We start from the raw sequence: 26674 nt of genomic DNA on the forward strand, positions 1-26674 counted from the left end.
TGCCATTTGCTGATCATCCATCTTATTGATGCCACTGAATGAACACAGAAACACAAAGGGATTTATAAGGCATTTCAACTTTGATGTCCTTTGAAAAATGAAAGTCTTTTCGGAAATGCAAAAGACAAAATGACTCATCATTCCATCTCGTTCTGCCTGGTTTGAGAGCATCCCTTGCTATTCCTTAGATAGCTGCTAATAAGAATCCTGAGGAAATCTGGGTTTGAATATAAAAACGAAAAATTTTTAAGAGACAGGGTCTGGCTCTGTCACCCAGGCTGGAGTGCAGTGGCACAATCATAGCCCCTGTAACCTTGAAGTCCTGGACTCAAGTGATGCTCCCACCTCAGCCTCCCTGGTAGCTGGAACTACTGGCACATGCCATCAAGTCCAGCTATTTTTTTTTTTTTCTTGAGACGGAATCTCGCTTTGTCACCGAGGCTGTAGTGCAGTGGCATGATCTCAGCTCACAGCAACCTCTGTCTCCCAGGTTCAAGTGATTCTCCTGCCTCAGTCTCCTGAGTAGCTGGGACTACAAGCATGTGCTACTGTGCCCAACTAATTTTTGTATTTTTAGTAGAGACAGGGTTTCCCCATATTGGCCAGGCTGGTCTCGAACTCCTGACCTTGTGATCCATCTGCCTTGGCCTCTCAAAGTGCTGGGATTATAGGCATGAGCCATCACACCCAGCAAAGTCCAGCTAATTTTTTTTAAAACAAATTTTGTAGAGATGGGGTCTCCCTGTGTTGCCCAAGCTGGTGTCAAATTCCTGACCTCAAGTGATCCTCCTACCTTGGCCTCCCAAAGCTCTATGATTATAGATATGAGCTGCCATGCCTGGCCTTAAATTTTTCAAAAGCTTTTAAACCAATCTTAAAATGTTTTATCCTCTTAGAATCATGTCCCTAGTTTTAATAGCTTGGAAATTCTTGCTCTTTTCAAATTGTGCTTTAACTCTGGACTGATTGGAAGGTGGCAGCTTTTCAAATACAGGTCATGGCAGCGCTCAACCTGGATTCCTCAGTTGCAGAAGACTGCTTTTGCTAGATTGCTGAATTTACTTCCAACTTTTCAGATGTTTCTGAGGTTGACCCTGGTGTGGTTCCCACTTGAAGTGGAGCAAGCAGGTGGGTGGCAGGTCTCCTTCTTAGAGGCTTCCTAGAGAGAAGCCTTGTGAGTGGGGTGGGGGACAGGCTGCGCTGGGGGAGCCCAGGAATGGGGAGATAGAAGGCCACCTGCTATGCAGGTGATATGGTTTGGCTGTGTTCCCACCCACATCTCATCTTGAATTGTAGTTTGCTTAATCCCCACGTGTCGTGGGAGGGACCTGGTAGGAGGTAATTGAATCGTAGGGGTGGTTTTCCCCATGCTATTTTCATAATAGTGAGTGAGTTCTCATAAGAGCTGATGGTTTTATAAGGGGCTTCCCCTTTCTCTGGGCGCTCATTCTTTCCTTGCTGCTGCTATGTGAAGAAGGACGTGTTTGCTTCCCCTTCAACCATGATTGTAAGTTTCCTGAGGCCTCCCAAGCCTTGTGGAACTGTGAGTCAATTACACCTCTTTCCTTTATAAATTACCCAGTCTCAGGTATGTCCTTATCACAGTGTGAGAATGGCCTAATACAGTAGGTTTTCCTGAGTCCTCTCTCTGACTCACCCCCTGACAGGCAAAAGACAGTAGCAACACTGCCAGCAAGCAACCGGGGAACTTCTCCCCTGTGATGGAAAGCAGTGCTTGCTGGCTTCTCTTTGTGATGGTTTTGGACAGCAGGTCTATGGACATATGCCTTTTGTCCTTTGAGGATGGATACACAGTCAAGGACGCCGTCATGGGTGAGATGCTGTGGAGCGTGATGACGCCACCTCTTAGGCTATGTGTGAAAGTAGCGAGGAGAGGCAGGGTCTGCATGAGCCGCTTTAGAGCAGGCCAAAACACTGTGGAGAAGAACATTACAGGCACAGTGGGGGTGTAAAGGGTCAGACTGACCACTGGCTTCTGGAAAGTCTTCATTTCTGAAAGACTGTCAGGTAGAAGATGGATGAGAGTTACTCTGTGAGGCCGGAAACTTAGAACTCGGACCATTGTGTGCAGACCAGGGAGAGGCACCGTTTGGAGTGAGATAAGCAGGAATTTTGAAGTTACACAGACCCGGTTTTGAATTTACTCATGAGCTGTGTGGCTTAGAGAAAGCTATTTAATCCCACTGACCTTCATCTATGAAGTGTCCAAAAATAATACAGAGCTTGCAGAGTTGTGTGGATAAGGGATAATCTATCCAAAGCATCTGGCAAGTGGCAGGCACAATGTGGGCACTAGGCAAGTGGCAAGTCCCTTGTATTGAGTCTTGTTTGTCTATTCAGTGAATATTTGGATGCCAACTCTGCTGTTTTGGGCATGATGTTAGTCACTGGGGAGACGGAATGAAAGAGACAGGTAACCTGATGTGTGCTGTCTAGTGAGTACTGCCGATAAAGAGATGGTTCAATAAAATAGCCTGTGATAAGTTCTGTGATAAAAGAAGACGCTGGTGACAGGCGAATACATAGAAGTGCCTCTTAACCCACACTTGTGGGGTCAGAAAACTTTTCCATGAGGAAGAAATATCTACATGGATCCTTGAAAGATGAGTTAGACAGACAAGGAAGTAAGCAACGACTGGGTTTCCAGGCACACAGAGGAACACATGCAAAGGCCTCAGGGGAGAAAACAGCATGGGGATCTTTAGTGGAAATCAACAAAGTTCATGGCACCTGAGCACAGGTGTAACAGGATGTGTCAGACTCCAGGGCGTGGTTAGAAGGGAGTGGAGACAGGATGAGCAGAATCAGGTGGCCATATCAGAGCCTAGAGTTTATGTTAAGGGAGACAGGTGTTAGACGTAGAGAGACATAACCAGACTTGCTTTTAGAAAAGCTGCTGTCTACAGGGTGGAGATGGGATGGAAATAGGGGTTGGGGAGGTAGTGGTAAGAGAGCCAGCAGGGAAAATTTGTAGAAGATTAATCTGTAGAGATTAAGAGAGCCTGATTTAGGGTAGAGGGAGGGACAAGGAGGATAGAGAGAAGCAGATTGGGTCAAGGTGTGTTCAGGATTCCCAGTCCTGGAACCAAACAGGACTTGGTGAATGGAGGAGGGGAAAGAAAGAGAAAGGGAAGGTGATTCTTCAGTTTCTAGCAAAGATATCAGGGTAGATGATATCTTTCACAAAATGAGGGAGCAGTTTAAGAGGTAGAGATAGATAAAGAGTTTGGAGTTGTGCTTGGGGTTATATAGGACACTCGACTGTCATTAGGCAGTTGAACAACATAGGTTAAGGTCTAGGAGAAAGAAGTAAGCTAGAGGGAGTGATTTGAGACTCACATGCATGTGGATTATTTGAAACCAAAGAGTAGATGAGATGACCAAGAGGAGTAGGCAGAACAAGAAGTTGGGGGCATAGGACAACCTTGTACACAGTGGTGCTGGACTGAAACATTGAGTTCATTCTTAGAGACCTCTTTGCATTTTACCACGTTTGATTAGTTATATCCATCAGCAACTAGAGTAAACAGAAAGGTTACAGATAATTGTCTACATTTTTCCACTGGGTAATAGCAAAACAAAACTATTTTAACACAGCACCTTCTAACAAGTTTAGGAAAGAGGCGAGAAGGACTTTAGAGAGACAAAGTATTCTGAGAACGTGAGGCATTCATGAGATAAGTTATTGACACAGATCAAGACCCAACAAGACCCTTACAATTTGACCCAACAAGACCCTTACAATTAAATGATGTTCTTTAAAGGATTAAAAAATTTCTTGACTGGGTGCAGTGGCTCGTGCCTGTAATCCCAGCACTTGGGGAGGCTGAGGCGGGCGGATCGCCTGAGGTCAGGAGTTTGAGATCAGCCTGGGTAACACAGTGAAACCCTGTCTCTACTAAAAATACAAAATTAGCTGGGCATGGTGGCACGTGCCTGTAATCCCAGCTACTTGGGAGGCTGATGCAGGAAAATCGCTTGAACCTGGGAGGTGGAGGATGCAGTGAGCCGAGATCGTGCCACTTCACTCCAGCCTGGGCAACGAGTAAATCTCTGGCTCACCAAAAAAAAAAAAAAAAAAAAAAAAAGAAATTTCTCTCTCAGGATGTCCAATTTGAGCCCTTCTAGACATACATCACTTGTACCTTTTACTTTGCAAGTAAAATTAAATAGAGTTCTAGTCCACAGGTAAATGCAGTTGTTTTTAAGTGTGTAACTCGGGGGTGTCCAATATTTTGGCTTCCTTGGGCCACATTGGAAGAAGAATTGTCTTAGTCCACACATAAAATACACTGACACTAAGGATAGTTAATGAGCTAAAAAAATAAAAAATAAATCACAAAACAACTCTTTTTTTTTTTTTGACACGGATTCTCACTCTGTTGCCCAAGCTAGAGTGCAGTGGTGCTATCTCGGCTCCTGTAACCTCCGCCTCCCAGGTTCAAGTGATTCTCCTGCCTCAGCCTCCCAAGTAGCTGGGATTACAGATGCACGCCACCATGCCCGGCTAGTTTTTGTTTTTTTTTTTTAGGAGAGAACGGATTTTGCCATGTTGTCCAGACTGGTCTTGAACTCTTGACCTCAGGTAGTCCACCCACCGCGGCCTCCCAAAGTGCTGGGATTATAGGCGTGAGCCACTGCGCCTGGCCAAAAATCTCATAATGTTTTAAGAAAACTTACAAATTTGTGTTGGGCTACATTCAAAGCTTTCCTGGGCCACATGTTGCCTGTGGATTGCAGGTTGGACAAACTTGGAACTGTTCTCTTGAATCTCTTCCATTCTCTTGAATGGAAGAGACTGTAATTTAAACCTCTGAAATTCTATAAGTTAGCAGAAAGCACGTAGCAATCAAAATTAACATTTGGGATGCTTGGTATTTGTGTTCAACTGTCAGTCTTGTTAGGATTTCCTGTATGGTAGCGGTGGGGATAGATTCTCAGCATGAGAAAGAGGACTTCTCTTTTTCTTATTGATGTATGGGAGTTCTTTGCTTATGCAATCTCACCGGGCGCGGTGGCTCATGCCTGTAATCCCAGCACTTTGCGAGGTCGAGGCAGGTGGATCACCCGAGGTTAGGAGTTCGAGACCAGCCTGGCCAACATGGTGAAACCCCATCTCTATTAAAAATACAAAAATTAGCCAGGCGTGGTGGCAGGTACCCATAATCCCAGTTACCTTGGGAGACTGAGGCAGGAGAGAAAAAAAAAAAAAAAAGGAAAGAGGACTTCTTAGCATTCACTGGTGTCTAGTTGAACCAAATTTTTAAAAGTCTGTGCCACAGTCCCTGGATCAAGAACAGCCACACAAAATGATCTAAAATGCACATTGGGAAACCTTACTCTCATCTTATTTTGAAAAACTTGCTCTCATCTTATTATCTCTAAATTGCATTTCTATTTGAGACACTTTATTTAAACTAGTATCTGCAGAGGAAATTGGCACAGAGTTAATGATCTAGATCTCACAGAAAGCTAAGAATATAAAATGAGTGCTGTATCCCGCACACATTTTAATTTGTTAGCAAGGTGACTCAGGCTAGAAGGGCCTGCCAGTATCCTGAGCCAAAGTCCCCAACTGTGCCTCAAGTTACAAGTTAATGACATCATAGCATAAAGGGATTTCAAATCTTGCTAATTTATAGTGAGTGCTTTGATTATGCAATTAGAGATTAATAAGCAGGTTCAAGATGAAGTAGTGCTACGTACCTCATTTGTGCTTGAGTTTCTGTTCATTAAAAGGAACATGCAAACTCTTTCTTGAGCTGTGGACATCTTCAGCCTTCCTCCCACGGAAACACAAGTTGTTTCAGCAGCTGCTTGGCCTTCTCCAAGAAATCTATGCTGACTTGGTCATTTTATACCATAGATGAAAGCAATTCCTACATTATGTCTGTTTGGGTAGAATACTGAAATTTCAAGGGTAATTGTTTTAAATCCCAAGATTCATTTTTGTTAGGGTACACATCATTGGGTTTTGGGAAGTGGCATCAACGCAAGTTTTTAACATTTTATTTATTCTGCATTAAAAAGTTGGAAAAGTATGAAAAATAGCCCTTCATCGTTCCATTCCCAAGAAGCAATCCCTGTTACCATTTTTGTTTATAATGTTCAGTATTTTATGCATAGATATTTTTAGACAAAAATAGGATCTTTTGGAACACTCTGATCTTTTAAATTTGTCAACATTTCCTGAGCTTGTTCTCAAGTCATTGAGTAATATAAATTTTTAATTTCTTTCACATCCTCTAAAAACTGAAAATTCATCCCACTTCAACTGTCCAATCCCTTTGCAGCTGTTTGGGAAACTCCAAATTGAGAGGCTGTCTTCAAGCAGTCAATGGAATGTTACCTTGCCATAACACCTTTGGGGATAACTATAATTCTTCTGTCTATCTCACTTATACCGGAGATGTCAATTTAAATATGAGATGGACAACCAGAATCTATTATTTGACTCATCAGGTTATAGGAAGTCCCGGTTGGCTATTCAGCACGTCGTAACTGACACCATCTCCATCAGGAAGCATTAACTAAGTATGTAATTTACAAAGGATCCCATGATCAACAGAAAAACTACACTCTCCCTACCTTCAAGAATTTACCACTGCAGGTGAATGAAGTGATTTTTTTACCCTCTCAAATACACAGTCTGGCACATCAGGAGTCAAAATTGCTCTTCGCTCCATCACGCATAGATGGTGGTCAGCTAATGTAAAATCACAGACACTAGCTCAAGCCATGAGGTATGCTCTAGAAAACCAGGATTGAACCAAAGCACAGTGGTTTTTGAGTCCACTAATTCCAACAGCCAGATGCCCCTTGCAGAATGAGTTGGGTGTTACCACTAGCATCCTCTACAGTGTTATGCTAGAGAGAAATTTACTCCCTTTGGCCACCCACTTCCTTGTTTTTAAATAAGAAATGAAATAAAGTTGCTAACTGTGAAGACTGAGTAATTTGAATCTGCTGTTGGTGTACTCAGATTACTTTTTTTTTTTTTTTTTTTTGAGACAGAGTCTTGCTCTGTTGCCCAGGCTGGAGTGCAGTGGCGAGATCTCGGCTCACTGCAAGCTCCACCTCCCGGGTTCATGCCGCTCTCCTGTCTCAGCCTCCCGAGTAGCTGGGACTACAGGCACCCGCCACCATGCCCAGCTAATTTTTTGTATTTTTAGTAAAGACGGGGTTTCACCATGTTAGCCAGGATGGTCTGGATTTCCTGACCTCATGGTTTTTTTGTTTGTTTGTTTGTTTTTTGAGACAGAGTCTCACTCTGTTGCTCAGGCTGGAGTGCAGTGGCCCAATCTCAGCTCATTGCAAACTCCGCCTCCCAGGCTCAAGCGATTCTCATGCCTCAGCCTCCCCAGTAGCTGGGACTATAGTCACAGGCCCACGCCCAGCTAATTTTTGTATATAGTAGAGACAGGGTTTGCCAGGCTGGTCTCGAACTCCCACCTCAGGTTATCCGCACACCTTGGCCTCCCAAAGTGCTGGGATTACAGGCATGAGCCACCACACCTGGCTCAGATTACTTTTTACTCAGATTAATGGGGATGATTGAGGATGAAACAGTGCAGGGATTCTCCATTCTTTTGCTTTCTTCTTTGCGTTTCTAGTATCTGTTTTTTTGTTGTTGGTGGTGGTGGTGTTTTGTTTTCTGTTTTTAAAAAAAAAAAAAAAAAGATTTACAGAGTCTGTTGTGTTCTTTGCATAACCCAAGAGTCCAGTAGCATCCTTGACTTCGAAGTCTGTTAGCATTGATGGCATCTGACTCAGTCATAACTGTCTTTAATACATCATTATAAAATCTATCATATTGCTCAAATGAAGATATTATCATGTAACTGGGAGATATTACTAATTAATGAGTATGTGGAAAACTTTTCCTAGAAAATGAAGTGTTTGTGAAAGGAACTGTGGAATTTTCACAGAAGAGTCTATGAGGAAGTTATTATAAACCAAAGGGTTATGAATTCTGCATATGAAATATAAATAGCTATTAAATATTTATTTTATTTCTATTAAAAAGTGTAATGAAATTAGAGCTTCTCATTAGGAATCTGGGATTTATATGGAAACTTATAAAACTAAAAGGTAATAAATTCAAAATAGAAAAACAGATTTACCAATTAACTCGAGTTCAAACTTTTTACTTCTTTTTGCAGTGACAGGAGAAAAATACATCCTAAATATGTTAATACAGTAAAAAAAAAAAAAAAATTGCTAGTGAACAGAAAAAATAAAGTCATTAAGAGGGTACAAGTTCATCTGATAGTTGCAACTAAGACATTCTAAGGGGGTTCTCTAAGTTTAATGTTTGATTTTCTTAAAAACTGATTTGGAAATTCATGTTGTGTGGGCCTCAGTGAAGGCTCCTCTTGTTGAAGAAATAACTCTCTGAAATAAAACTAACATATAGGCCCTCTGTCTTTTTTAATGGGATAGCGTGCTTGGGCCCATGAGGATAGGTCTGTTAGAGGTTGATGTTCTTCCTTTATCCTTAATCATTGATGCCTCTCTAGAAAAGAAATGCTGATGTCTTTTAGGTGGAACCATAGGATATTGGTGATTACATATGTCAAAAACAGTCAAATATCTGCAGTTTCATGTCACTCATGCTAATGAATTCTAAATAGGATGAAGACCTTGACTCACCAGGTTTGGTAAGAAATAGGGATCCATATTTTAAGGACAAAAGGCTTGAAGCCTGTTTGCAAAACTATAGCAAACATTTTTGCTTTTCTAAGATTTCTGAAATAATCTGGAGTACACACAGGTGAATAATGTAAGTGAAGGAAAGTGAAAGGGTGCTATAAGGTAAAATGAAAAGATGCTGAATTTCAGCACTAATTTGAATATGCCTAGATTCTAGATTGAAAATGACCTTTTCCTCACAGGTAAATAAAATGTTTCCATAAAAGAATAAACCTAATTATTCTTCTTCAACTTAAGATGGACATTTCTCTACCTAAGAATATAAAATTATCAAATACTCTAGGAAAAGTTGGGTTTATATTCAAATAGCACAATATCAACACATGTGAAGGTCAGTATTCCACAGATGGGGATATTAATAGCTAATTTCAAATTGGTGTGTTTTGTTTATTAAAGCTAGACTGCCGATAGGCAATATTTGGTAGAAAATAATGTAATTTTTAAAAACTTTGATATGTATTTAAAATTAATTTTTTATTTTAGAACAATTTGAGATTTACAGAAAAACCGTGAGGATAGCATAGAGCTCCCACATACAATGTATGCAGTTTACCCTAGTATTAGCATCTTACATCAGTATGGTACATTTGTTATGATTAATGAACTAATATCAACACATTGTTATTATCTAAAGTTCATATTCATTTTTTTTTTTGCCGTAGTTTTTACCTATCTGTAATGTAAGTAATCATTCCATTTCAGTATACATGAATAACAAGATCAGAATTGTTAACCCATGACCTGTGGGAAAGAACTTTATCAATTAGGGTACAGTGTATTTGGGCAGTTTCTTTTGTCTTTTGTCTAATAGACATCATTTGTTTCCAACATTAATTAGGTCAGCATCTTCTCCCCACCTCCTTTCCACATACATTCACCCTCAGTGAGACTGTGTCATACATTTGTGATACAGTTAGATTGCTTGGTGAGATCTGTTCCTTAGGCTCTTGGCTCTGACAGCTTCTCAGACTCTCCTTGTTTTTAATGACTTTGACAGTTTAGGGGAGTACTGGTGAGGTCTTTTGTAGAATCTCCCTCAATGGAGACTTGTCTGATGATTTTATTATGAGTAGACTAGGGTTAATATGTTTTTGGGAGGAAGATCACAGAAATAAAAAGCCATTCTCATTATATCATGATATCATATCAAGAGTACCAATAATCTGGCCAGGCATGGTGGCTCATGCCTATAATCTCAGTACTTTGGGAGGCTGATGCAGGAGGATTTCTTGAGGCCAAGGGTTCAAGACCAGCCTGGGCAACATCGTGAGACTTCACCTCTTCAAAAATTTTTTTTTCAAATAAGAATACTAATAATCAACATGATTTATTGCCATAAGTATTAACTTTGATCACCAGGCTGAGGAGTCTTTGTCAGGTTTCTCCACTGTAAGTCACATACTCCCCCACCTCTTTTCTATGTTGTCCTGTTTGGAAGGAAGTCAGTACATGCGATTCACACTTGAGTGTGCTTTGTTCCCCCTCCTTCAGGGTGGAGAATCTGCATAAATTATTTGGAATTGTCTGCATGAGAAATTTGTGTTTATTTATCCCCCTGTGTTTATTTATTCAATCATTTGTTTATAAAAGTATAGACTCATGGATATTTATTTTCACTTTGGGTTTGAATCCAGTATTACTCGATTCATTTTGTTGCTGACATTGGCCCAACTTTGGCCACTGGGAGCTCTTTCAGTTGACCCCTGTGTTCCCTCGATATACCCTCTTCCCCTCTTCTTTGTGGTTTGTAGGTGCTTTGTTTTTTGTTGTTTTGTAGCTCTTCTTTATGGCACTAAAAGATACTCCAGGCTCATCGTCTGCATTTCCTGCCACAATCCTAGAATCAGACATCTCTCTAAGGAGTTCTAAACCAAGATGGGTTCTTTGCTACTAAGGTGTTGCTGCTGCCGCTTCTTTTTTTTTTTTTTTTTTTTTTTTTTTTTTTCCGAGATGGAGTTTCGCTCTTGTTGCCCAGGCTGGAGTGCAATGGCGCAATCATGGCTCACTGCAACCTCCGCCTTCCAGGTTCAAGCGATTCTCCTGCCTCAGCCTCCCAGGTAACTGGGATTACAGACATGTGCCACCATGCCTGGATAATTTTGTATTTTTAGTAGAGGTGGGGTTTCTCCATGTTGGTCCGGCTGGCCTCGAACTCCCAACCTCAGGTGATCCACCCACCTTGGCCTCCCAAAGTGCTGGGATTACAGGCATGAGCCACCGTGACCAGTGTGAGGTGTTGCTTCTTTGAGGGCCTTTCACTGACAGAGCAAAGAAATATATGTGTGGATACTAAACCATGCATAGACACATATCTATATTTCCTTCTTTCTTTTGCCTTTCCCAGAATGTCATATAATTAGAATTGTACAATATGTAGCCTTTTCAGACTGGCTTCTTCCACTTGGCAATATGCATTTAAGATTCGTCCGTATCTTTTTGTTGCTTAAGAGCTTCTCATTGCTTCATAAGAAACTGACAAATTGGCTGGGATGGTGGCTTACGCCTGTAAAGTAATCCCAGCACTTTGGGAGGCCAAGGAGAGCAGATCACTTGAGGTCAGGAGTTGAGGACCAGCTTGGTCAACATGGCAAAATCCCATGTCTACTAAAAATTTTAAAATGAGCCAGGAGTGGGGGTGTATGCCTGTAGTCCCAGCTACTCAGGAGGCTGAGCATGAGAATCGCTTGATTCAGGAGGTGGAGGTTGCAGTGAGCCAATATTGTGCCACTACACTTCAGCCTGAGCAACAAAGAGATACTCCATCTCAAAAACAATAATTTAAACAAAGAAAAGACACTGATGAACTGTCCTCTAAATTTGCTGTACCATTTTTGCTATCATCAATGAATGAGAGTTCCTGTTACTGTGCATCCTGGTCAGCATTTGATATTATCATTTTTTGGATTTTAGTCATTATAATAGTGTGTAGTAGTATCACATTGTTGTTTTAATTTGCAGTTTCCTAATAACAAATGATATTGAGCATCTTGTCTTTTCTTTTTTCTTTTCCTTTTTATTTTTTTTTTTTAAGACGGAGTCTCACTCTGTCACCCAGGCTGGAGTGCAGTGGCACGATCTCAGCTCACTGCAGCCTCCACCTCCCGGATTCAAACAATTCTCCTGCCTCAGCCTCCCGAGTAGCAGGAATTACAGGCACACACAACCACACCTGGCTAACTTTTGTATTTTTAATAGAGACAGGGTTTCAGCATGTTGGCCAGGCTGGTCTCAATCTCCTGACTTCAAAATCCACCCACCTTGGCCTCCCAAAGTGCTGGGATTATAGGTGTGAGCTACCGTACCCAGCTGAGCATCTTTTGTTTTTTAAAAGACATTTTAATTTTAGATTCAGGGGGTACATGTGCAGATTTGCTGCAAGGGTATATTGTGTGATGCTGAGGTTTGGGCTTCTATGAAACCTGTCACCCAGATAGTGAACACAGCACTCAATAGGAAGTTTTTCAGTCTTTGTTCCTCTCCCTCCCACTCTTCCCCGTTTTGGAGTCCCCAGTGTCTGTTGTTTCCATAGTTATGTCCATGTTTTTATTAGCTCCTACTTATAAGTAAGAACATATGATATTTGGTTTTATTTCTGTGTTAATTCACTTAGGATAATGGCCTCCAGCTGCATCCATGTTGCTGCAAAGGACACGATTTTGGTTTTATAAAAATGACTGCATAGTATTCCATGGTGTGTATGTACCACATTTTCTCTATCCAGTGCACCACTGATGGGCCCTTGGGTTGATTCCATGTCTCTGCTGAGTTCTGTGTCTTTATGAATAGTGTTGCAATAAACATACAAGTGCAGGCATCTTTTTGGTAGAATGATTTCTTTTCCTTTGGGTATATACCCAATAATGAGATTGCTGGGTCAAATGGTAATCCCGTTTTTAGTTCTTTGTGAAATCTCCAAACTGCTTTCCACAGGGACTGAACTAATTTACAATCCCACCAACAGTACATGAGTGTTCCCTTTTTTCTACAACTTCGCCAACTTGTTACTTTTTGGCTTTTTAGTAATAACCATTCTGACTGGTGTGAGATGGTTTCTCATTGTAGTTTTGATTTGCATTTAATGATCAGTGATGATTAGCTTTTTTTCATATGCTTGTAGCCCTATGTATGTCTTCTTTTGAGAAGTGTCTGTTCATGTCTTTTGCTTACTTTTTAATGGGGTGGTTTTATTCTTGTTGAATTGTTTAAGTTTCTTATAGATACTGGATATTAGTTCTTGTCAGAGGCATAGTTTGCAAGTATTTTCTCTTGTTCTGTAGGTTGTTTAGCCTGTTGATAGTTTCTTTTGCTGTGCAGAAACTCTTCAGTTAAGTAGGTTCTACTTGTCAATTTTTGTCTTTGTTGCAATTGCTTTTGAAGACTTAATCATAAACTCTTTGCATAGACCAATGTCCAGAGGGGTATTTCCTTGGTTTTCTTCTAGGATTTTTATAGTGTGAGGTCTTACATTTAAGTCTTTAATCCATCTTGAGGTAAGTTTTGTATATGGTGATAGGTAGAGGTCCAGTTTCATTCCTCTGCATATGGCTAGCCAGTTTCCCCAGCAGGGAGTCCTTTCCCCATGGCTTATTCTTGTAGACTTTGTTGAAGATCAGTTGGTTGTAGCCGTGCAGCTTTATTAGTAGGTTTATTTCTTATTCTGTTGGTCTAGGTGTCTATTTTTGTACCAGCACCATGCTATTTTGGTTACTGTAGCCTTGTAGTACAGTTTGAAATCAGGTTAATATGTTTGTTCTTCTTGTTTAAGGTTACTTTGGCTATTCATGCTCTTTTGTGGTTCCAGAATTTTAGAATAGTTTTTTTTCTAATTCTATGAAAAAATGACATTCACAATTTGATAGGAATAGCGTTGAATCTGTAGATTGCTTGGGGCAGTATGGACATTTTAATAATATTGATTCTTCCAATCTATTAGCATGGAATGTTTTTCCATTTGCTTGTGTTGTCTATGATTTCTTTCAGCAGTGTTTTATAGTTCTCTTTACAGAGATCTTTCGCCTCCTTGGTTGGATATATTAATATTTTTGGGTATTTTATTATTGTGTGTGTGTGGCTATTGAAATGAAACTGCATTCTTCATTTGGCTCTCAGCTTGAATGCTATTGGTAGATAGAAATGCTACTGATTTTTGTATGTTGATTTCATATCCTGAAACCTTACTGAAGTCGTTTATCAGGTCTAGGAGCCTTTTGGCAAAGTCTAGATTTTTCTAGGTATAGAATTGCGTATCTTTTCATATGCTTATATGCATCTGTTTGTGTTCTTTGGTGAGATGGTTGTTCAGATCTTTTGCCCATTTTTTTAATTTTTTTTTTTCAAATTGAATTTTAAGAGTTCTTTGTATAACTTTACTTATTTTTCACAACCAAAATATTCTAAATATTGTGAGAGACCTTAAATGTGATCATCAACTTCTTAACTTCATAGATTTTAAAAGTTAATTCAGAATAAAATTTACCCTTCCTCATTAACACACTTAATAATGCTTAGTTTCAACAAATTATATATATACATACACATACACCCATATATATACACACACACACAAACACACACGCACACATACATACACACAATCACTCCTTAAATGTGCAAGAGCAGGACTTCATTTTGAGAAATTTCAATGCAGGAAGGAAAATTCAGTGGGAGGTACTATTATAGATTTAATTTGATGGGAAATGAGGCAGAAAGTTTCAAGGACATTATGCCCTTAATATTCTCTTCATCTTTTGCTGATTCTGGCTTTAAAAGACTTCAGAAGTCTTCCAGAGACATTTATGCATTTTCTGAAGGAATGGTAAAAATCCTAATTCTGGGTAACTTCGTTTTACTCCAAAATCTTGGTGCTAAGATTCTGTTCTATAGTTTCTTACCCAAGCATCTGTCCCCTTCAGGTAGTCAAATATTTGACAAAGAAAGATACCCACACCCTCTCACCTTTCCTACCTGGTGCTAATTGTAAAGGCTACCTGATCAGCCCATTTATTTCACTTTCAGTCATGGGGGATTCTAATTATGTTTGATTTAACCAAATAATACAAAATCCCTCAGTTCTTGCTTATGGATTTGGACTTCAAAGCATCTTGTCTTTACCTCTCAGAAGCTGTTCTCACTTATTTTTTTGTTTTGTTTTGAGATGGAGTCTCACTCTGTTGCCCAGGATGGAGTGCAGTTGGTGTGATCTTGGCTCACTGCAACCTCCACCTCCTGGGTTGAAGCAATTCTCCTGTCTCAGCCTCCCAAGTAACTGGGATTACAGGCGTGTGCCACACGTCCAGCTAATTTTTTGTATTTCTAGTAGAGGCAGGGTTTCACCATGTTAGTCAGGCTGGTCTTGAACTCCTGACCTCAAGTGATCCACCTGCCTCGACCTCCCAAAGTGCTGGGGTTATAGGCGTGAGCCACTGTGCTCGGCCATCTCACTTGTTTTGAATCAGGATGCCTAGGTCAGTGAGAGCCTGTGTGAGTCAAAAACAGTCACGTTCATCTTTGAAAAAACTTAGGCCGACAAATCAAGTTTTTAATTACAGGAAATAATCACAAACTACTGGAGATGCAATTAAAGGCATTTTTCTCGGAGAGTAGCTTGTTTGTCTTTTATATTTTTCCCCAAAGCTCATTATAAGAAATACTATGTTCTTTCATACTTATAGTCTCAACTCTGTCACTTCCTGCTGTGAGTATGGAAATGAATTTTGTTGAAATCAAAGAAATTAGTGAATAAGATTTTTTTTTAGCCTGTTAGTAGAAGTTGCTTAACGTTTGTAAGGAATATTTGCTTTGCTTATAATTTAACTGAACGAGACATCTGACCTCTGCTATCTATCAAGTTCATTACCTCTTTTTGGCACCCATGAACTGTCTTAAATTGTACTAATTGAGAACTGATGAAATAAAACCATAATTCAATTTATCATACTGTTTAGAATTCAAATGTGTGAGACATAGCTCACTTAATAACATGAGGGTATTTTGTTTTTCTTTTTAAATTGTTCACTCTGGCCTTTAGTAGCCACCAGGGAGACACATGAGTTTGGAAGGGCATCTCAGGTCAATTCTAAAAGCCTGCAGAAGAACTGAGCTGGCAGAATATAATCCTGCCAGTTGAAACTTAGCCAGCCTTTGAAATTATTTTCATCAGGAAAGTACTACAGGATTTTTTTTTAATGACATAGTAGGCACTCTACTTAGAAGCCTACTCCCTAATTTTTTTTTTCTAGTTACTCATTTGCCAAGATGACTTGTTTATTTGAAAGTTATCATGATGAAAGTTGGATTATATGTATTATGATTGCTTTTCTTCCTGTGTGTTATTTTCATTTGAAAATGTCAAAGTATCTCACCAAGTATTTTCCTATTTTATAGACGAGTAAACTGAGTTATATGGTTTTGGTGAGTTTAAGCTTCCAGGGCTAGCTCTCCATTTAGCTTTCTCTTCTACTGTTTAGTGTAGTCCATACAAAGTTAGTTGCACCATAGAACATTTTATCTGAATCCTATTCTTGTTCAGCAAATACATATTAGAGAGCAAATACATATTAGAGAGCAAATACATATTAGAGAGCACCCACATGCCGGGCAATGGAATTGCAAGTGTGGGCAGTTCCATTAACTTGCCCTCAAGCCTTAGTGGGAGAGATGGCACAGAATTGCTGTATAGGCTGTGAATCCCACTCAAGGGACAAAGCATGCAGGGAGACCAGAGAAACAGAGTATGGGAACCCTGGAGGGAACAAAAGGATAAGAGGTAATTGGGATCAGGGAAGGCTGAGGTTTAGTTTGCCAGACACAGAAGAATCCCTTGGAAGCAAAGAGATCATGGTATGTCCTGTGCAGAGTTTAATGAGCACAGTGTGTGTAGGGGACCTGCTTGGACATGAGATAGTTGGGGCCGAATCAATGAAGTACCTGGTTAAGAAGTTTGGACTTAATCCTGTAGACACTGGGAAGCAACTAAAAGGTAATTAGGGAAGTGATATATCCAATTTGCACTTTCGACAAGTCCAATGAGAAGGGTTTGAGTTTCATCTTATGCAAAGCTGCTTCTAGATGCCCTGCAATTTACACAGTTGCCATATATTAATCCCCTACTGTGTACCTGGGCATGCCCATACATGTTTTCCTATACTTTTACCCTTTTTTTCTCTACTGGCTCTTACCTTCCTCATACTATGCCAAGTTTATAAACATGTTTCAGTTTAGTATTATAAATAAAATAATAATATAAAACCATTAAGATGAATATATTGCCATTGCTGTTGCATTCAGCAAGTAGGAGACCCTGCAAATTTGGGAAGATCTGGTTCAGTGGAGGGCACAGGCACTGGGGTGGTGACTGATTGAGAGGTCAGAAAGGGGACATGGGAATATAGATGCTCCTGGAAGCTGGACAGTGAAAGGAAGGAGTTAACTAGTGAAGGTTGTGAGATGTGTGGGCCCTACAGAGGCCTGAGAGGAGAGACTCTGAAGGCATGGAAACAGTTGGTGGGTGGATTTGCTTTTAAGAGGGGAAAGAGGAGGAAAAGGTGGAGGAGGAGGGATGAAAATATTTTTTCCACTGCGAATGATGGAAGATTGGAGTTGGGGCTGAATTGTCTTCATGGAGGAGGAGGAGAAGGAGGAGGAGGAGGAAGTTAGAGAAGGTTTACTGCTTGCCTTCGAATTTTCCAGCAAAGATCTTCCACTGATAATGGGAGAAGAGGTTGATGAGGAAGGAGACTGGAAGAGAAGGGACAGGCTTGAGGGAGTTTCCATGCGGGAAGGAGAGGAGAATGTTGAGGAGCATTGTCACTAGGGCCCTGGCAAGGGTAGGGACCACTGGTAGATAGTCTCAGTAATGACCAGCGACCCAGTGTGGGAACAGGAAAGGATGCTAGGACCCCCTGGGATTGAGATTGGGCTGTGTGGGGGTGGTAGGAGGGAAGGTAAGTGGTCAGAGGAGGTGAAGGCTTTGAGAAAAGTATGGGCAAGTGCTAGATCATGGCACCCAGCCTCTTTAGGAGTAGGCTGAAAGAAGATACAGATGGTCAAAGATTCGGGGATTGTGGGAACCAATAGGTTGTGATCAAAAGCGAAGAGAATAGAATTGAAGATTTCAGATATAGAGTAACAGTTCTGAGCAATACTAAGCTCCAAGGGATGGCGGTTCGTGTGCAGATTCCAGACAAGAGTCCTAGGAGATAAGGAGGCCAAAAAACCTGGAAACCAAAGAACCTTGGAGGCCAAAGAACCTGGAGGTGACAAGCCTTGTCCTAAGGGCCCTGAAACCCTCAGGGTGGTGGCAGAAATTGGAAGGAAGAGAGAGTGGGAGTAGAACTCCCAAATCATCAATGAACAGTGAGCTCATTATCTGCATAAGAGCAATGATTAATGGGAAATGTGCTCCCCAGAAGAAAGCTTCTTACTTGCATTAAAAATATTAAGAGTAACTCTTAAAACATGATTTTAATCACAGTTTCTCTCAATGGATTTTAGAGTTTTAGAAAATCACAAGTGCCCCAAAGTTGAAATCAATTGAAATTGTGAAAGTATGCTGAAAATTGTACCTGCAAATATTACCTATCATTCATCTCTCAGGTGAGGTTGTATGAGTTTAAAAAAAAAAAAAAAATTCTTTTTTGTTAACTTTCACCTTATCACAATAATGCAACAGGAAGAGAGTTTCAACAAAGCATAATATAAACAGATGTCTCTTTTTTTTTTTTTTTCAGATGGAGTCTTGCTCTGTCACCCAGGCTGGAGTGCGGTGGTGTGATCTCGGTTCACTGCAACCTCTACCCCCAGATTCAAGTGATTCTCCTGCCTCAGCCTCCCGAGTAGCTGGAGTTACAGGCACCCACCACCAAGCCTGGCTGATTTTTGTAATTTTAGTAGAGGCAGGATTTCACCATGTTGGCTAGGCTGGTCTTGAACTCCTGACCTCAGGTGTTCCACTTGCCTCGGCCTCCGAAAGTACTGGGATTATAGGTGTGAGCCACCGTGCCCAGCCATGATATCTCTCTTAAGACCTTTAATTGTGTGTGGCAGGGAGTTGTTTAAAATAAATCCAGTGGGAATAGCAAATTGTGCTCTCTTTTCAAAGTTTGTTTTTGCTCCATCATCTATATTTGAATTGTTCTGTGTGAACAAGTTTTGGAATGCTTCCTCCTTGTTGACCACAATAGTTGTTGAGATAGACAGAGGTTGTTGGGATAGGAAGAGATCCCTGAGGTTGTCTTGTGGACAAGAAGACCCAAGGTAACTTTTCTTCCCATACACACATGGGCTATCCTAGAGCCCAGTCCCCTGTGGGATATGACCAGCAGTTGTCTTAGACAATTTCACTCAATCGGCTGGGCATGGTGGTTCATGCCTGTAATCCCAGCACTTTGAGAGGCTGAGGCAGGCGGATCACCTGAGGTCAGGAATTCGAGACCAGCCTGGTCAATGTGGTGAAACCCTGTCTCCACTAAAAATACAAAAAAGTAGCCAGGAGTGGTGGCGGGTGCCTGTAATCCCAGCTACTCGGGAGGCTGAAGCGGGAGAATCGCTTAAACCCGGGAGGTAGAGGTTGTAGTGAGTCAAGATCGCACCATTGTACTCCAGCCTGGGCAGCAAGAGTCACACTCCATTTCAGAAAAAGAAAACTTCACTCAATCATTTCACTTCTACCTCCCACTCCTCTTTGGAGTGTGAGGACACTTGTAAGGCAGCCTGTGGGGACAGTAACTTTTAGGTTGTGTCCTGTCCAGTAGTGAGCTTTCATCAGAAGTATGCTTTTGGTCACACTACACCATTTTTTTATGCCACCATAGAATTGACAAACAGCATTCACCCATTTCATTTTGCTTTACTACTCCGATTTGGAGAAAAAAAAAAAAAATCTAAGGATTACATTTATCTTGCAGATCTTTTAGATCAACAGCTATTATTTAAATACAGGGAATCCTGAAAGTCTGAGACTAAAAAATTCAGGTTCCTTTTATATACGTTAAATTCTCCCATATACACATGGGTCTATAAATAAAGCATAATAAATAGGTGGCCCCTACCCTTGCAGTTGCATACAGAAACTAGACCCTGAAACAAAATGAAACAACATTGGAGGACTTTTGTTTAGTGGATTAGAAATTCAATAATACTTGAAAACTTTGTCCAGATCTTCAACAGAGATACTTGGATGAGTTTTCTGGCTTTTCTAATCAGGGAAGGCTTGTTGAAGAATTAAAGGAGATAAGATTGAGGAAATAAAACACAATACAAAATTTTTCTGGATTATTATGAATAGAAAGGGACCCCCAAGGATTAAGTGGATGTAGTTTGCAGTTAAGGTTAAGTGGTCATGGCAGTTTACTGCGGACATTGTTTAACTGATGGAAAACTCCAAAACATCGACCCAGGAACTGAAGTAGACCAATGTGGACCAATCACTTAGAGCTCAGAATTAACCACTGTGTTTCTCTAGTCCAAACACCCATTCCTCTTCCCTGGAACCTCAGGCTGGCCACACAAACTTTCTTGAACATTCTTATGATTCTGCCTCTACAGGAAGGCCATTTGCCTCACTCATCAAAAATATTAGGGGTTTATTCTGCATGACCATGAACAGGTTAAAGAGAAGGATAGGGAGGTTATGAGGGTTCTTACATTCCATCTTGAGTGAAACATCTCCTGTTACCCTCTGAAAAGTGGCACAATTTGCCCCAGACTGTTTTTGGTTTCATATCTACTATGGAATTACATTTATAGCTAATGTATTAACTCCAAAAATGGAGAAACCCATTGCTCTGCTGTTTTCATGGTAAGGAAAAACTGCTGAGTCATGATTGACGTGGGTTGTTTCAAGAGTTCCCTGCGAGTGAAGATAAATGCTTAGGATACTGCAGCCTGAGTGGGAGGCACTGCAAAGTGTAGCCGCTACTTGAAGTTCTTCAGTGTGAGTGGAGAGGGAATACTGAGCACGTCCTGGATTAGGAAAAAAAAGAAGAAAGGTGGCCTGAAAAATCATCTAAGTATATCTGGAAATACGCAGACACCTAATACTCTAGTTGTAGCACTCCGTGAACCAGAAGCCCAACTTCTACATGCTGCAAGCTGCACTTCAAAATGCACCCAAAAGGCATGCTCAGGAAGTTGTTTTTTGTTTTTGTTTTGTTTCTGAGACAGAGTCTCCCTCTGTCACCCAGGCAGGAGCACGGTGGCATGATCTTGGCTCGCTGCAACCTCTGCCTCCCGGGTTCAAGCAGTTCTCTTGCCTCAGCCTCCCGAGTAGCTGAGATTATAGGCATGCGCCAACAAGCCTGGCTACTTTTTTGTTGTTGTTTGGTTTCGTTTTTAGTAGAGACAGGATTTCACCACATTGGCCAGCCTGGTCTTGAGCTCCTGACCTCAAGTGATCCGCCATCGTCGGCCTCCCAAAGTGCTGGGATTACAGGCGTGAGCCACCATGCCTGGCTGGGAAGTCTTTTTTAATGGCAATAACCAAATGAACTCTCTTGACCTTGCTGCCTCTGCAGGCACTGCCCCACCCCTGTCCCTTCCACTCTAGAGGAAAGCACCTGGCATTTAGCATCTTTATACCCAGGAAACAACAGATATGTTCAGGGACTTTTCCTGTAGCGTGTAACCAGGGATGGCTGTTGGGTTTGGCAGCCATCAGGCTGAGAGTGGCTCAGCTTAAAAGCTTTCGTTGTTGATCTCTGCCCTGAGCATTCACCTTTGGACTTGGAGTTCCAGGATGTCTTGTGTCTGTGCTTCAGCATCTGAAGCCCCTTGTTGTCTGTTCTTAAGGTAGACTTCATTATCAATGGTGTCTTAAATTAATAGCGTCTCTCTATTGGCTATTCACCTGCCACAGCTGACAGGAAGGTTCTCAGTCCTGAGTGCCTGTTAATGAAGCTCACAGATGGAGTGCAGAAACCCTTTGCAAGATCTGTTTTGCCAACTTGCTGGTGTCCTGGCATGAAGGTCTCCGACCGATGTCTTTGAAATAGTTCCTTTCCACATGGGGTGAACTGACCACTTTGGGGCTCCACCTTTGCCTGCTTGGTTCAGGCAGTTTGGTACCATTTCATGCACATTTCACTCTTTTCCCCTACTAGCTTCTCACAGTTTATATTATTGATGTGATTGCCTACCCAGACATCTAATTCTTTTAACAGGCAGTGGTTTACAGTCTCCAGTTTCTTTATGATCATCAAGACAGGGATTGAACAACTGACACCTTCCCTGTCTGTCCATCGAGGGGCATGTGTTTGATGTGTGTGGATGCTACTTTCATTAGGCAAGTTAATGGCAGTTACCTAAGTTCACACTGAGTTGGAAATAGATCACTGTGTATGCATTTAGTAAACACAAAGGTAGTCAGTGGATCTGTTTCCTTAACAGAACATGGTTCTGCTGCACTGTGTACACTTCAACCAACTGCTTCAGAGCAAGTTTTTTCCTTAGAAGAGTTTTCATTTAATCAGGATTTAGAAAGGAACATGGAAACTTTAAGATCTCCTTTTAGTTTTCCGCATACTTCAGAGACTTCTGATGTCTCCTACAGGGACAGGAAAGGAGTCAGGGGTCTGAAACTCTAAGATCTGAAAGGCAAGTGCAATTCGGACACTGTCCACATTGCCACGGTGTCAAATCACACATACCCTGCCTGAAAATCTGGAAATTGGAGAATTTAAAATGACAGTATTTTCTACTGTGGAACACCTTGCATTCTCCCACTCTGTAAACTACTATTTTGGAGGCAGCCCCTCTCACTGTATTTCAAAACCAGATGCTTTTCTCTGGAAATACTAGAAATATATCTCTTCTGGGCTGACCTAAAACCGACATAGTATTGGGCATTGAAGTAAGGGGAAATATGGTCAGTGAAGCTAAGACCTCCTCTTCTGAGAATGAAAGATGACTGAGTACTTTGTGTTAGGTGGGACACTATTTGTTAACAGAGAACTTATATCTTAAGTCTCTTAAACTAATTATAGCATCTCTTAGTTATTTCCAGCATAATCCAGGAGTGAGCATTCTAAGAACATCATCTTATAACTTTTAATTAATAGATCTGTCTTGCTCTAACCCTTAAAGAAATGCTGGTAACTGCTTGTCAGATGAGGAAAAGATGGATCATTATTCAAGTAAGATCCAATATGGGAAACTCAGATATAAATAGTTCAACATTTTCGTTTCTTATCAAAGATTTATGACTGTGTCTATTTGAGGATGTATTCTGGACTATCTCAGGAGCCTCTTCACTGGTCTTTCAGCCTCTATTTCCTTTCCTCCGCCCCTTTGTTTCTCCCACTGCTCTGAGGACAATTGTAATAAAGCTCAGTTCTAGACTTCTTGACTCATGTCTTGGGTGCTTCCCCAGCTGTTCTCAGGCCAATTCCTCAGGCCCCTGTTTCACCATTTTATCCACACCTCCAACAGGCATTCCCTCCTGGAGGAACTTCCCCCTCTTCACCTGAGGGTTAAGGGTCTTTTTGTTGACACTGGTCCCTCTGCCAGGCATCCTGTGCCTTCTGTACCTCCCTATTGCTACCAATCCTTCCTTCACTAGGAACTCAACCTAAATGCCACCTTCTTCATCCCAGACGTGCTACCACTCCTGAGCCAGGAGTAATTAATTCTTTGACCTGTTGTATCACTCTTATGGCACATGGCTCTTCTGTTTGGTTTGGAAAAACTGTATCTCCTTATGCAAATTGTAAGTTCTTTGAAGGCAGTTTCCATGCTTAATTATTTTATTCCCTAATGTGCCTTAGTACTCAAAATGTCCTCTGCTGGTCAGCAGTAAGGGCGTCACCTGGGAGCTTGCTCAGAAACAGGCTGTCAGCCCCCAACTGATGTGTGCGATCAGAATTCACTTTTTTTTTCTTTTTTCTTTTTGGAGACAGGGTCTTGCTCTGCTTCCCAGGCTGGAGTGTAGCGGCACAATCATTGCTCACTGCAGCCTTGACCTCCTGGGCTCAAGCGATCCTCTCTCCTCAGCCTCCTGAGTAGTTGACTTTACAGGTGCACATCATCAAACCCAGTTAATTTTTAAATTTTTTTGTAGAGAGGTCTCTCTATGTTCCCCAGGTTGGTTGGTCTCAAACTCCTGGCCTCTCAAGCCATCCTCCTGCCTCCTCCCAAAGTGCTGGAATTACAGGAGTGAATCACTAGGCCCGGCCAGGTTCCACATTTTAACAAGGGGGCCTCCAGGTGATTCCAATGCACCTGAGTTGGGAGTTCTGGCTTTGTACATTGCACAGAACCTTGTATAAAGCAGAGACTCCCTGGGTATCTATTGAACAACTAATGGATATATCACATTAAAAATTGAGTTTCTTCTCATTGACTTCAAGGTAGGTTACCTCATAATTACTCAAACGTAGAAAACGTAACCCAACGTGTATCATTTTCCTGTGACCATTTTGAGTCTTAAAAACATGGAGGCCCTTTTCTTCTTTTAAAATCTTGGATTTATTACTTCGGGTCACCTTTGTTAGTTTTTCTTTCTTTCATTTTTTGTATACTCTCACTGGGTAGTGTTTGGTCTTCGCAAAGAAGGATAGAGAGAAAGCTTGCTAATTGGGTCTAAATACAGATTATGTGCAAAAGAAGAAATTGCTAGCATCTAAAAATAAGCACTCTACACGTGTATAGTTTTATAATCTTATCAGCTGTGATCTTCAGGACCAAGTAAGTGGCAGCTACAGGAGGATGGTCTCTGTCGCTGTCAAAACCTGAGTATTCCAACTCTCACTTACTTGATACCAACCACAGAAGGACATGAGACTGTAATACACTGGGATTTTCAAAATGGGAAAGAATTTGATATTCAAGTCTTATTAGCTGTCTAGGAATAAAACAAGAGTGGGGAGAAACATATAAAGTAAAGAGGAATATATGTCTACAGCTAAAACCAGGCAAAAGGACCACCCACTATGGTGTATTGTGAAAATTTATGGGGCTACTTTTGTTTGTCACAATAATTGGAGCAGTTGGTTGAAGGATACAGTGCAGCAGAGCCATATTCTGTTAAGGAAACAGATCCGCTGACTAAATTTGTGTTTACTAAATGCATACTCAGTGGTCTGTTTCCTCCTCAGTGTGACGTAAGTAACTACCATGAATTTACCTAATGGAAGTAGCATCCACACACATCAAACACATGCCCCTTGATGGACAGACAGGGAATGTGCCAGTTGCTCAGTCCCCATCCCAGTGATCATAAAGAAACTGGAGTCTTTAGGCTGGGGGCAGTGTCTCATGCCTGTAATCCCAGCACTTTGGGAGGCCAAGGCAGGTGGATCACCTGAGGTCAAGTCAGGAGTTCGAGATCATACTGGCCTAGATGGTAAAACCCTATCTCTACTAAAAATACAAAAATTACCTGGGCGTAGTGGCGCATGCCTGTAATCCCAGCTACTCAGGAGGCTGAGGCAAGAGAATCACTTGAAGCTGGGAAGTGGAAGTTGCAGTGAGCTGAGATCTTGCCACTGTGTTCCAGCCTGGTCAACAGAACAAGACTGTCTCAAAAAATAAAATTTAGAAATTTAAAAAAAGAGAGAAACTGGAGTCTTTAAATGGCTCCCTGTTAAAAGAGGCAGATGTCCGAGTGGACAATCACATCAAGAACTTTAACTGAGAGAAGCTAGTATGGGAAAAAAGTGAAATGTACGTGAAATAGGACAAAGGCCAGGGATACTAGATACCTTGCAAGGCGTAGGATAGTCTCATACTGTGAAGAATTGTCACTTGTGACTGTGACTTTAGAACATCCGGCCTGACATTTTGGGGGTGAAAAAGTGTTTATATTACTGGACTCTAAAAATATATATATTTTTTCTGTCTGTAAGTTTATTGCCTATATCTGAAAAATCATGATAGAAAATTGTTTGGTTTAGCTCTCAGCAGTCTGTTCCTGAGCTCTGAGGAAGCTTGCCTTCTTTTGAGCTACCCGATCCTTCTTCTGAGCAAGGGACATTTTGGGATGGTTCCACCTCTTCTTTTTAACTTCTTTCTTGGGCTTCTTTTCATAGACTGGATTCTCTCGTGTAGCAGCATGAGCTTTCTTACACATCTCCTCCATCAGGTCTGGAGTTACACTGTTCTTTATGTATTGAGAGAACTGTTTCTTGTAAGCATCTTCATCTTCTTCCATTAAGTAGCACATGTCGTCTGCAACATTCTGGCCCATGATGTGCTTCCAGTGTACTTCTGCATTAAATTCCTTCCTTTCAGAATCATAACCAGGGAATCGTTTGGTACTGTGAGGGATAGACAAGCCTCCATCCACAACTCCCTTCAGGGCGCCAAAAACTTTATTGCCAGTGGTAGTTCTGGCAAGGCCTGCATCCAAATAGCAGGTAAAGGCACCTGGCTGACCATCAATGCTTTCCACCTTGTATTCATCGCCAGTCACCTCCACGTGGCCTTCATAGATCTTGTCCATGCCAAACCTATGGAGAAGGCTGCGGGCCAGCAGCAGGCCAGTACAATATGCTGCAGCATCGTTTGTCAGGCCAACCTTCACACCATATTTTGGCAGTTCGTGTGCATATGCTGCGCAGACTATCATATCCCCCTCTATACGGGCATAAGCAATCTGACAAATGATAGCTCAGTTTGTTACACGAACTGTCATCCTGTGTTTGGGTATGTTGTATTTATTTTTATCCTATATCACCAAGCGTTTCCAAGCATAGTAATCAGTTTTACCCTCTCGTTGTCTTCTAAATTTCACTTGGTATCTCTTAAAGTAGGCCTTATTCTTAACAACTCTAACAAACCCTATCCTGCGGAACAGAGACCGGCGTCCGTGGCTCGACAGACACCTGCAGGCCCCGCGGCGCTAGCGGGGGGGAAAGGGCTAAAAATATTTTTTATATAAACAGAAATTAAATCTATGCTAAATTTTTCAGGAATGCAGTTACCTTTTCAATTGAGAGGATATTGTTCT

The 26674-nt window shown here is 41.3% G+C and overlaps 1 protein-coding gene and 1 pseudogene across 14 annotated transcripts in view; one reads left to right on the forward strand and one right to left on the reverse strand.

Moving 5' to 3' along the window:
* Positions 1 to 26674, forward strand: part of KIAA1217 (KIAA1217 ortholog) — an 850300-nt gene that overhangs the window by 571690 nt on the left and 251936 nt on the right. The gene's annotated exons all lie outside the window — the stretch shown is intronic.
* On the reverse strand, positions 25556 to 26374 carry LOC119618826 (large ribosomal subunit protein uL18 pseudogene; annotated as a pseudogene).

Source organism: Chlorocebus sabaeus, chromosome 9 (genome assembly GCF_047675955.1).
Source record: "Chlorocebus sabaeus isolate Y175 chromosome 9, mChlSab1.0.hap1, whole genome shotgun sequence".
Classification (NCBI taxonomy): Eukaryota; Metazoa; Chordata; class Mammalia; order Primates; family Cercopithecidae; genus Chlorocebus; species Chlorocebus sabaeus.